The 11,398-nt window shown below is 37.6% G+C and overlaps 1 long non-coding RNA gene across 1 annotated transcript in view; it reads left to right on the top strand.

Annotated features, from left to right (window-relative positions):
* The window catches only part of LOC102766236, a 6,629-nt gene extending 2,092 nt beyond the window's left edge, over positions 1–4,537 (top strand). The window contains exon 2 of the long non-coding RNA XR_436471.2: positions 4,463–4,537. This is a non-coding gene — a long non-coding RNA (uncharacterized LOC102766236). The remainder of the gene's footprint in view (positions 1–4,462) is intronic.
* Positions 4,538–11,398: the final 6,861 nt, after the last annotated feature.

Below are 11,398 nucleotides of genomic sequence, written 5' to 3'. Positions count from 1 at the left end.
ACTGCCCACTCTCTTCTCCCCCATGCTGATCCTATACAATGGAAAGATGATAAACCTATATGGGAGGATCAGTGGCCATTAACCCAGGAGAAATTAGGTCATATTCATGAATTGATACAGGAACAAATAGGAGCTGGTCACATAGAGCCTTCCGATAGCCCTTGGAATACACCTATATTTATTATGCCTAAGAAGGTGGCAGGAAAATGGCGATTGTTACATGATCTTAGAGCAGTTAATGCTACTATGCATACCATGGGAGCTTTGAAACCTGTACTCCCAGCGCCTTCGCAAATCCCTCTTGATTGGTTTCTTATAGTAGTAGATCTTAAGGATTGTTTTTTCACCATTCCCTTGGCACCTCAGGATAAAGAAAGATTTGCCTTTTCAGTGCCATCTGTTAATAATATAGGACCCATGAGAAGATACCAATGGAAGGTTTTGCCTCAAGGAATGGCCAATAGCCCTACCTTGTGCCAAAAAATATCTGGCTCAAGCTGTTCAGCCTTTAAGGGACAGATATTCCCGATGTTGCATTATTCAATACATGGATGACTTGCTCTTAGCAAGTCCACGGGAAGAGCAGACTTTGGAAATGTTTTTCCAATTAGAAAAGGAGCTCCCTAAATGGGGCTTAAAAATTGCTCCAGAAAAAGTACAGAAAGAGACACCTTTTAAAGATCTGGGAACCATAATTGAAAACCAATGCATTAGACCGCAAAGGTGGAAATAAGAAAAGACTGCCTTAAAACTTCAAATGACTTTCAGAAGTTATTAGGGGACATTAACTTGTTAAGACCTTATCTAAAAATCTCTACGGGAGAAATGACAAATTTATTCAATATACTTAGGGGTGACTCTAACCTTTCCTCACCCAGAACACTAACAAATGAAGCCAGAAAGGACTTGCTGAGAATTGAGCAGGCGATATCCTCAGCCCAAGTAGCATGGGTACAGCCTGAATTGCCTTTATTGGGACAGATTAACCATACTGCATATAGTCCCACTGGAGTCATCTTCCAAAATAAAGACTCTCCCGCTATTATTGAATGGGTCCACCTAGGCCATCAGTCTTCTAAAACAGCTATTACTTATGTAGAACTGATGGCTCAATTGATATTTCAGCTTAGAAAGCGTTGCAGGCAGCTTAGAGGAGAAGAACCTAAATGCATCTATCTTCCCCTCACTGGGAAGCAATTAGAAATGTTATTTCAAACTGACTTAAATTGGCAAATTGGACTAAGTGGATATTCAGGGGAACTTAGCTGTCACCTATTAAAAGATAAACTACTACAATTTTTATATTATACCCCCATTATTATACCAAAAAATACTCGGCAGGAACCTATCCCTGGAGCATTAACTGTTTTTACTGATGGGTCATCTAACGGGAAAGCTGCCTATCATACAATAAATTCAGACTGAGCCATACTGACCAGTCATACTTTTATGCAAAGAATTGAATTGGAAGCTATTAAGGCTGCATTACTAGATTTCCAAGAGCCTGTTACCATAATTTCTGACTCCTCTTATGCTTCAGGCCTAGTAAATAGAATTGAAACTGCTCATTTGAAATGGCTCAGTGACCAAAGTTTATTCTTACTATTTCAACAAGTCCAGCAGATTGTGCAGCAGAGACAATACCCCTTCTATATCACTCATATCAGGGCTCACAGTGTATTACCTGGCCCATTAACGAAAGGAAATGCACATGCTGATCAAATGGTTGCTTTATTAAAAGAGGCCTCAGAGTCTCATCAACTTTTACATCAGTCTGTCAAAATGTTGTCCAAACAATTCTCAATCTCTCAACATCAGGCGAAACAGATTATCAAGGAATGTCCCACTTGTATGTTACATCTACCTCAAGGGCCTAACACAGGTGTCAACTCTAGAGGTTTGCTAAGAGACCATATCTGGCAAATGGATGTAACACATTATACTCCTTGGGACGTCTTGGAGCATTGCATGTCTCTATAGATTGGAGAAATCACCTGCGGGTAGGCTGCACCAAGCCTTAATTACTTTAAATTTTTTCACTTGTGATGCTGATGGAAAGACACCTATGGAGCTACATTGGTGTCAGAATAAAACAAAAGAAAATGGTCTAGTTAAATGGAAGGATCCTGAATCTGGTTTATGGAAGGGACCTGACCCATTATTAACCTTTGGCAGAGGGTATGCTTGTATATTCCCAGAGAATTTTTCCAAACCCGTGTGGATTTTTGCTAGAAATATTAAACTGCAACAGGAATCCAAGAGAGAAACTACCCAGACTAATGAGGACCTTGTGTCTGGAGCCACATCATGCAGCTGCAGACAATCCACTACCTCAGCCACAGAGAGCAGTGACTCCAAGCAGTCTACTGAAGATGAGCAGCAGGAAGAGGACAACAAATAGCTGGAGATCACCTGGGGCATGGTAAAAAAGACGGTACAGATGCCTGATGTCTGAGAACATCTTTCCTGCCATGCCAGTGGTAATCACCTGTACGGTAACATTACCTAGGGAAACTCCCCCCAAAGCATGTGGGGAAGGGAAGAAAGGAGCACATGGTGATCCAATATGGACGCCCCCTCCCCAAGTATTCTAATTTAAAGTCTCCTCATAATTGAAAAGTTTATATTAATTATGAAGGTCCAGTGGCCCAGGGAGAAACTAGCTTAGCTCTTTGACATTTAAATGGACCAGGTTAGACCAGGGGAAAACAGTTTTTTCCTGAGGCTGCGATCTCGTGGCCAATTTTGAAATTTCCCGCTGACAAGCAAACGGCAGGAAACAATGTAGCTACAAGTTTGCTTCTTGGCTTTCCCCAGAGAAAAAATTATGGTCGCTTTAAAGTCAAGGGCTGGGCCAGGCCTGTTTGCCAGCCTTAAGCATGGTTTTCCAGAGCTGGGAACTTGAGACCTTGGAGTTTACAAAATCAGATGACAAAAACTTATACCAGATATTTTGAAGTGAAATAGTATGAGGATGCTGATTAGAAAGTACTCTGCAAGAAAATAATAGAAAGGGGTTTTTCCTTCAAACATCTGGAGGACTGTAATTAAATGTACTAGGTTTAATATAGAAAGGTAAATAATTCGGGTTTTTGCCTTCCTGAATATAGCTAGAGTAAAGTTACTGAAAGACTAATTGAAGAAATTTAATTAATGTCATTTCCAGTCTAAAATTGAATTGCCATGGCCTAGAGCAAAGAATATCCTTACATGTTATTGTTCTACAAGGTCATCAATGATTTTTGATATTCACAACAGTATATTGTATATTTATCCCAAACAAACTTAAAAACTAATTCTTTGAATGTTTGGAAGGACACAAAAAGATTTAATCCTTTCCACTGTGTGGAAGGCCTCCCTGAGAGGGCACTTGAGCATTCTGTATTGACCTCTCTTACCCTTTTTGCCAAGAGGGTCTCTCTTCTTACAATCCAATTGCCCACAGCTGTTGCCTGAGCTCTGTTCATGCTGAGGGTGAAGCCTCGTGGTGGCTGGAACCATGGATCTGTCTCTCACCCAATGGCATGAGCTGGGCCCTCTCTGGAGAAGAAACCTGGGTTCCCCATGATCAATGCCGGGGCCCCGCCAGCAGCCGAGGGGATCCCAAGGCAGTTGCTGGGCGTGGAGGCCACAGGGGCAAAGGCTACCAAGGAGACACAACTGAACCTCACATCACCCTGTTTGGCCCCAGAGGATGGCTGGTAGTCAATGACGGGTAAGACCCCTCTGGGAGGGGCGACCTAAGACAGGCACAGTCGCAGAGGAGCCACCAGGAGAGAACTTGGGGGTCAACAGAGGTGGGGCACAGATCCTCACCCCCCCAACTATGCAGGGGCTTGAACACTCACCCCTTCTGAGGGAGGTCTCCTGCCCCCATGGCTGCTGCGCTTCCCATGCCCAGCTCAGATCGGTACCCAGAAAACAGAGACTTGGCTAACAACAGCTACCCTATATCTAAATCCAGACTAACACCAGGAATACTCAGGGCCTCCTCAAGGATGCAAAATAATCCTTTCCATTAATATTTACAGTGTAACCTAAGATTGTTGTTAGAGTATTAATTTTGACATTAATTGAAACAAGTAGTATTAACCAAAATTTTCATTTCATGGTAAGATTGCTTAACATGCAGTGAACTTAAAACAGTCATATTTTTGTGCAAAAATTTAAAAATTTAAAGTTATCTAGACTGTATTATAAAAATTTTCCAAAAGCCTCCTAATAATTAAATCAAAAAAGGGGGGATAGTAGAAAAATACCATGTAAGGAAAAATATCCTGTAACTAATTTACATCTGGAAAAAATTTTTTTTCATTTGTAATGCTAACAGTAAGACACCCATGAAAAACATACATGGTGTCAAAATAAGCCAAAGGAAAATCATTTGGGCAAATATAAAAAGGACCCCAAGTAAAATTCCCTTTATTAATCTTCGGTTGAGAATAGGTTTGTATATGTTCAGAAAACAACTTCAAGACCATGTGGATTCCTGCAACAGAGAGGAATTCTCAGGAATGCTCCAGCCATGAAGACAAGAGGAAAAACAATCCAGGGATGGAAGACGCTGAAGACACCTTGCCATGCTAGCAGTCAACAGCTGTGCATCACTGCAGGTCACCCAGGATCAAACCAGAGAAGTTCGGACCTGCATTGTCATCATTTGCCCACCATCCAGAACTGAAATATCATTTCTGAGATGTACTCATAAAGAACTGTCGGACATTGAAGCTTGGACTCAGAACTGTTGGACACTGAAATTGGGATTTAAACATTCTTTGTTCTGAAAATGTTATGTTTAAGTTTTATTTTCATTATAGTAGCCAAAAAATTAAAAAAAAAAAAGGGGAGACGTGGGAAACTGATATAGGGTTGAGCCTCGGACTGACCTGCTGGCAAAGTCACAAACAAATCCCAGTTTAGAGGGTTCAGTCCTCTTAGCATAATTATGTTTGACCTTATAACACTCCCCAGATCCTACCTGGGAAGCTAATGGGCTGAGGGAAGTGCAGGGAGTGTAAACATGATCAAAACAAGTGAAACTCACAAGAACTGTAACTATGGTAACCACTGCATTGTTTACCTCAGACTATAAAAGGTCGGTGCGGACTGAGAACGGGTGGAAGTCCTTCCTCTTGAGTTGGACTTACCCTCCTGGTCCCCCAATATTTCCAAATTATCTCTTGTCTTTTCTATTTCATTTGTGTGCGGCTCCTCTTCCAGATATTGAACCCTGAACCACGCAGGACGTGGAAGGAAACATTTACGACAGTAAGTGAGGAGAGAACAATGTTTAGTAGGACTTCTTGCTTATTAAATGAAATTGTTAGATACATGAGGATTGATCTTCTCAAGAGTAATTTTTAGTAAATTTTAGTAGTATTTTATTTTATTGTATTTATTGTGGTGACATTGGTTAATAACAGTTGTTTTGTGAATGGCGCAGAGTAGGAGAAAGAAATGGCAATTCTTATAAAATCAAGCCCGTTTTCCATCGCAAGAACAAATTGCACTTGGTTTGACAGGCTTCAAGAGAGCCAGAAGAAATACTAGTACTGTGTTGGTTTGCTTGAGCTATAGAACTAAATTTAAATTTAAGTAGCTAGCATACCCTATAAATCTTCTGTGTGTGACACAAGTCATGTAACTTACAGAACAACTGTCAAGATGGGAAGTTTGTTTTAGTTTTTCTCCTTTTACAAGTTAGTTTGTGAAGCTAGGATCCACTACCAAGGTCAGCCGCTGAATTTGAATTTCCACTAAGGCACTCACCTCAAAATAGTTAAACCTAAGGGGAGTAGATTGATAACTCAGGGTCTGGACAAAAGAAGGAGGTTGGCAGAACAGTGACAGAACATTCTGTTCTGAGGAATAGTCTTTCTTAATAGGTGTTATTATAAACCGTGCAGGTAATTATATAAAAGCTGTACTTATCTAAGCTCCAGACGACACGAAATTTCAGGATATGTTGATTTTGGTAGATCTACATAGCTTGGAAGGTTTAATTATGCTGCACAACTCTAAGTATACCTATCAGGTTGATAACCTGATATCATATCCTCTGCCAGTTTAGCAAAGTCACATTAGCACTACTTGAATGATTCTGTACTTAGGCTGTACCCAATAATGTCTTGTGTCAATGCACATTTGACAGGTCACCTTAAAGTTATTTTTATAACACTGTGGGGGGCATAATTAGTCTTACTACACTCTAATTCATTACAGTATCAAGCATAAACTTTAGATAATATTCAGGAAAATTGATAAAATATAAAATAAAAGGTTAGAATTGGCATTGTATTTAATATTCTAGGATGATTCCAACTGTAAAATAAAAAGTGACTTTTGATATTATATTTTATCCCTATGTCATTTAATACAGGGGAGCAAACCTTAGGAATAGTAATACTACCTAAGGCTGTGTTGGTTCTATACCCTTGAAGTATTCATAGAATTAAATTATTCTAGTGCTCCAACATGTTAGTATTTTTTTCTTGCACAAATACAGTTAGCCAAATCATAAAAAAAATTATTCTTGTTCAAACCTCTCAAGTCTAACTAAAATTAGAAATACTTCCAGTAAGCTAATAGCATTTATTAAATTGAGTTAGGTATGAGTTAATTCAGCAATGATCTTAACAATATTCATTAAAAAATAAAGCAACTAGCATTTCAGAAGGTTATTATATTCCAGATAATACACTAGATTATGTTATGTAAAAATTATTTCTAATTTTCATAACCTCTTTTCCCACTCCTAATTTAGAATTATTATCCTTATTTAGCTACTCAGGGACTGAAATGTAAAGAATTAGATTGAGCCTTGGCCAGTGTGGCTCAGGTTGTAGGAGCATCATCCTGTACACCCAAAGGTTGTGGGTTCGATTCCCAGTCAGGGCACATATCCAGCTAACAGGTTCAAAACCTGGTTGGGGTGTATGTGGGAGGCAGCCAATCCTTGTCTCTCTTTCATATCTCTCTCTCTCTCTCTCTCTCTCTCTCTCTCTCTCTCTCTCTCTTTCTCTTCCTCCTCCTTCTAAAAATCAATAAAGTTTTAAAATTTAAAAATAATAAATCAATAAATAAAGTGGATTGACTTGACCAAAGTTATGTAGCTAAAGTATGTACCTGCTATAATTAACTCCAATATTTCTGGCTCCAGTTCCCACCTTCTTACCACTAGAAACATTCATTGAATACCTCCCATATGCAAGATAGTTGAAGCTACTACCAGGAATCAAATATGCCCTCAAAAATATATGCAGAGAAATAATAAGAAGCAAAAATCTATATTCCAGGAAAGCATGTGATACTGTTTTAAAGTGAAATAGAATCAAGTGACTCTGAGACAGAAATAAAACAGGGGTAGTTATTCTTGGAAGAACTCTTGGGAAAGAAGGACTCGGACTGCTCTCCATAGGTCATGACTGTGGGAAAGGGCAGGCGTAGACTGATCTGTTGTTGCATGAAGGGTGTTTAACATGCACTACTTCAGAGGTTGCCTTCCTGGGTCTCCCAACACTTAAAATTGCTCACTGGGCCTCTGTGAATTACAATACAATCTCACAAAGAAAAGTCATAGGTAACATTCAAGTAGTTCAGCATGAAAGAGACACATTAAAGAACAATGCATACATGTACGTGATCTATAAGTAATAGCCTCCAGAAAGTTTTTGTTTTTATATTGATTTTGTATCTGCCTACACTGGATCTCAAAGAAGAACCCACAGAGTTGATGCTTTGAGCTGAAAAGTTGCGTTGTAGGACCTTCCTTTCCCACTGCAAACACTGATCTGTGTTTGTTAGTTTTCTAAATTGGGATTTTTTAAATTTTTTTATTTTTGGTTAATCCTCAGCTAGGATATTTTTTCCATTGATTTTTAGAGAGAATGGAAGGGACAGGAGAGACAGAAAGAGAAAAACATCGATGTGAGAGAGACACATAGATTAGTTGCCTCCTGCACGTGCCCTGACCAGGCCTGGGGCCTGAGTCTACAACCAAGGTATGTTTCCTTGACTGAAATAAAACCTGTGACCCTTCAGTCTCCAGGATGATTCTCTAACCACTGAGTAAATCCAGTTTGGGCTAAATCGGGATTTTGTGTAAGAGGTCATGATGAAAATAAATGCGAACTACTTCTAAAAAAATAAATATTTAAAGATGACTTTTCCATTTAGAGTTTTTCAAAGTTCTCCTCACCTAATAATACCTAGAAATGGAGGACTGAGTAGTTCACAGTGATCGCCTTCTAAGGGCTTCCATTGGCATCATCCTGAGCTACCTGCCAGTTGTGATCTGTCACCACTTTGCACTGCTCTTTGTTAGACCCGTACCCAGAAGCCTGTTGTTATAAACCCCCTTGGAGACAGGAAGTCTTTCAAGGTGAAGCATATCAGATTTGGGGATTTTCCCAAAAGTCTCAGGAAACTAAGGCAGAGCTCATTGTGACATCAAAGTACAGGCATTGCTAATAAAATCCTTGTTCCAACAGACCAGCCTTCTTATTGATATAAATTAGAATCACAAGAATTTAAAGCCTGTGACAACCCCAAATAATTATTTTTTCTCTAAAAATTCAGCTTTTGATATATGCTGAATAGAAAAGGGGGAAAATCATTCTAGTTTCCCTTTCAAGATCTTTATATAATGCATTTAAAATATTATGCACTATATATGTAGAAATGGAAAGGGTGATTTCTGAAAAATAATTTGATAGGGGTTTTTTGCACACACATTAGCAAAATAAAATAAAGGAACCATTTTTCCCTTCCTCCTCAGGGGAGAAAAAATTGATGAATTTCTTGAAAACCTGGGACTGTGAAAGAAAGATATACTGTCCAAAAGGGGGTAATGAGGTATAGAATTAACAGGACCTTCATGGAAATGGGACTTTGTTTTGTAAAAAATATTATTTACTACTGTCATTAGCATTTGTACAGTTGTACAAAACCTGCAACATCTTGATTTGATGCACAGTATGTCTGGTTAAAATTCATTAAGCTGTATATTTTTATATGCATGTTTCCTGCATGTATATTATTTTTAATAAAAAACTTTTAAAAAATAGACACAATTTATAGTAATAAGAAGCAAACTTAAAAAAACACTTGGGAGTATTCTAACAAAAGGTATGCAAACCATATATAGGATAAAGATTAAATAAAACCTTGCTAAAATTTAATAAAGACAAGTCAATAAAAACCAATACTATGTTCATCAATAAGATCATATTGTAGAAACTAGAGGCCTGATGCATGAAATCCGTGCAAGAGTAGGCCTTCCTTCCCCCGGCTGCCGGCACCAACTTCCCTCCGGCACCTGGGACCTGGGCTTCCCTCACAATCCCGGCTTCATCCAGAAGGACAGAAGGACTTCCAAAAGGACATCCAGTCTAATTAGCATATTACGCTTTTATTATTATAGATAGCAATACTCCCTAGTGAGTTAATAAGACTATAATAAAAATTTATTACCAAATTTGTCATGAAATATGACATATAACTTTCATTTCAAATCTATACGGAAGGGTAAACAGCTAGGAAACATCTAACTTTCGAAAGAAAGAATAAATAGAGGAAGAAGGTTGCCATACCAGATATTAACATTCATAAAAAGAAAACCTCTAGAAGTGAAGGCTGTTTGGTATATTTGGAATTTAGAGGGAACATGGTTTTAGGATCAGAGAGAAGCACATATTTATCGTTACTTTTCCAGTTAGTTCCAGTGTTCACAAATGTGGTCACATTATATCATTCAAGTAAATAAAGCAAGAGATGCATTGTTGAATAATTATGGAAATATATAAACTACAGATTATGATCAAAACAATTATTTGAATCCAAGAGTCAACAGAAGTAAGAGAGGAAAAGGGAGAAGGATAAGTAATAAGGACTTGCAGAGGCTGTTGAAATGAAAATAAGAAGCAAATAAATATAAGTAATATTTTATAAGTAAAATCTATATGCATTTTTGAAGGACTGACTATATGGTATGAAGTAGAGGTCAAAATTAAACATATTTTCCAGTGTAATTAAGATGGTGTGAAATACATAATGCAGATGTGGGAAGCTTAAGAACATTCAGATACAATGACAGTCATGTTGATTTAGAGGGGTTTACTCTGTGCAATGGTTTTGATATGAAAGACTAATTGAAATCCAAGCCTGAAATTTCTTGGGAGAACAAGACTAGTGATTTAGATATGGGAATTGTCTGCATACTAATTAACAGGTGAGATGACCGAAGGAGAGAATGAATTAATTTTACTCAGTATAAGAATTACATCTCTAACAATCACAGTTGTCAGATCCTGACATCATTGCCTTGAAAGGTTCTGAGCTTTTTGTTAGCTAATGTATTAAGAGTCATCTGACATTGACAGGTATATTTTAGGAAATCTCTAGACTGAATCAAATGTAAACCAATTTGTGAATCTTGGGGTTAATGATAAGGTTTTATGGTTTCTGATTTTTGCTACTTACATCTATTGATCTAAGTCCTACAACACTAAATTTATAGATACATGTACAAATTTAATTATTTTGCATATTAAATAGCATTTTGTTATAAATTATATTGTTTCCAAGGGATTGACTATGTTTTTTGTGTTTAAAAAGATCAGTCTCCTCATTGAGCACGTTAGTTTTGTAGTATCAATATATTTGGATTATAGCATATAATGAAATCAAAGCAAGGGCCAAAATAAAGTCAAGATATGGCTTTGATTCATATACATAGCAAAACTGACCTAATATTTACTTAGTAGTATACTACAAAGATAAGAGACAATCTGATAGAAAATAAGTAAATTTAACATTTAGTCCTGAACTTTTTTTAAGGTATATTTTTATCTATTCTAGAGAGGAAAGGAGAGGAAGAGAGAGATAAAAACATCAATCATGAGAGAGAATCACTGATCAGCTGTCTCCTGCATAGCTCCTACTAGGGATTAAGCCAGCAACCTAGACATATACCCTGACCTGGAATAGAACCATGACCTCCTGGTTCATAGGTCAACTCTCAGCCTCAGAGCTACACTGGCTGGGCTAGTCCATAACTTTTTGACTGCCACTTCTTTCCCATTTTACATTAGCAAAAATATATAGAGTGGGAAAAAGTATGTTTACAGTTTTAATACAAATTAATAATAAATAATAAGTAATAATACAAGAATAAATTCTGTGTTTCACATACAGCTGTGAATAGTGAAATATAAAGATTTGAGAGTTTTACGCAAAACCTTCTGGTTAGAAAATTACCTCAGACAAAGAAAAAGTTGGTTATAGTACATATAGTTGATTCATGAAAACTTTCAAGATATTTTATATAATCAGATGACATAGGAACTGTACTACTGCTTCTCTGAAAGCATTCTAATTAGACAGTTAATCACTATTTTGT

The sequence above is a fragment of the Myotis davidii genome, unplaced genomic scaffold (genome assembly GCF_000327345.1).
Source record: "Myotis davidii unplaced genomic scaffold, ASM32734v1 scaffold6, whole genome shotgun sequence".
NCBI lineage: Eukaryota > Metazoa > Chordata > Mammalia > Chiroptera > Vespertilionidae > Myotis > Myotis davidii.
The sequence above is the reverse complement of the archived record's forward strand: the minus strand, read 5'-3'. Positions and strand labels throughout refer to the sequence as shown.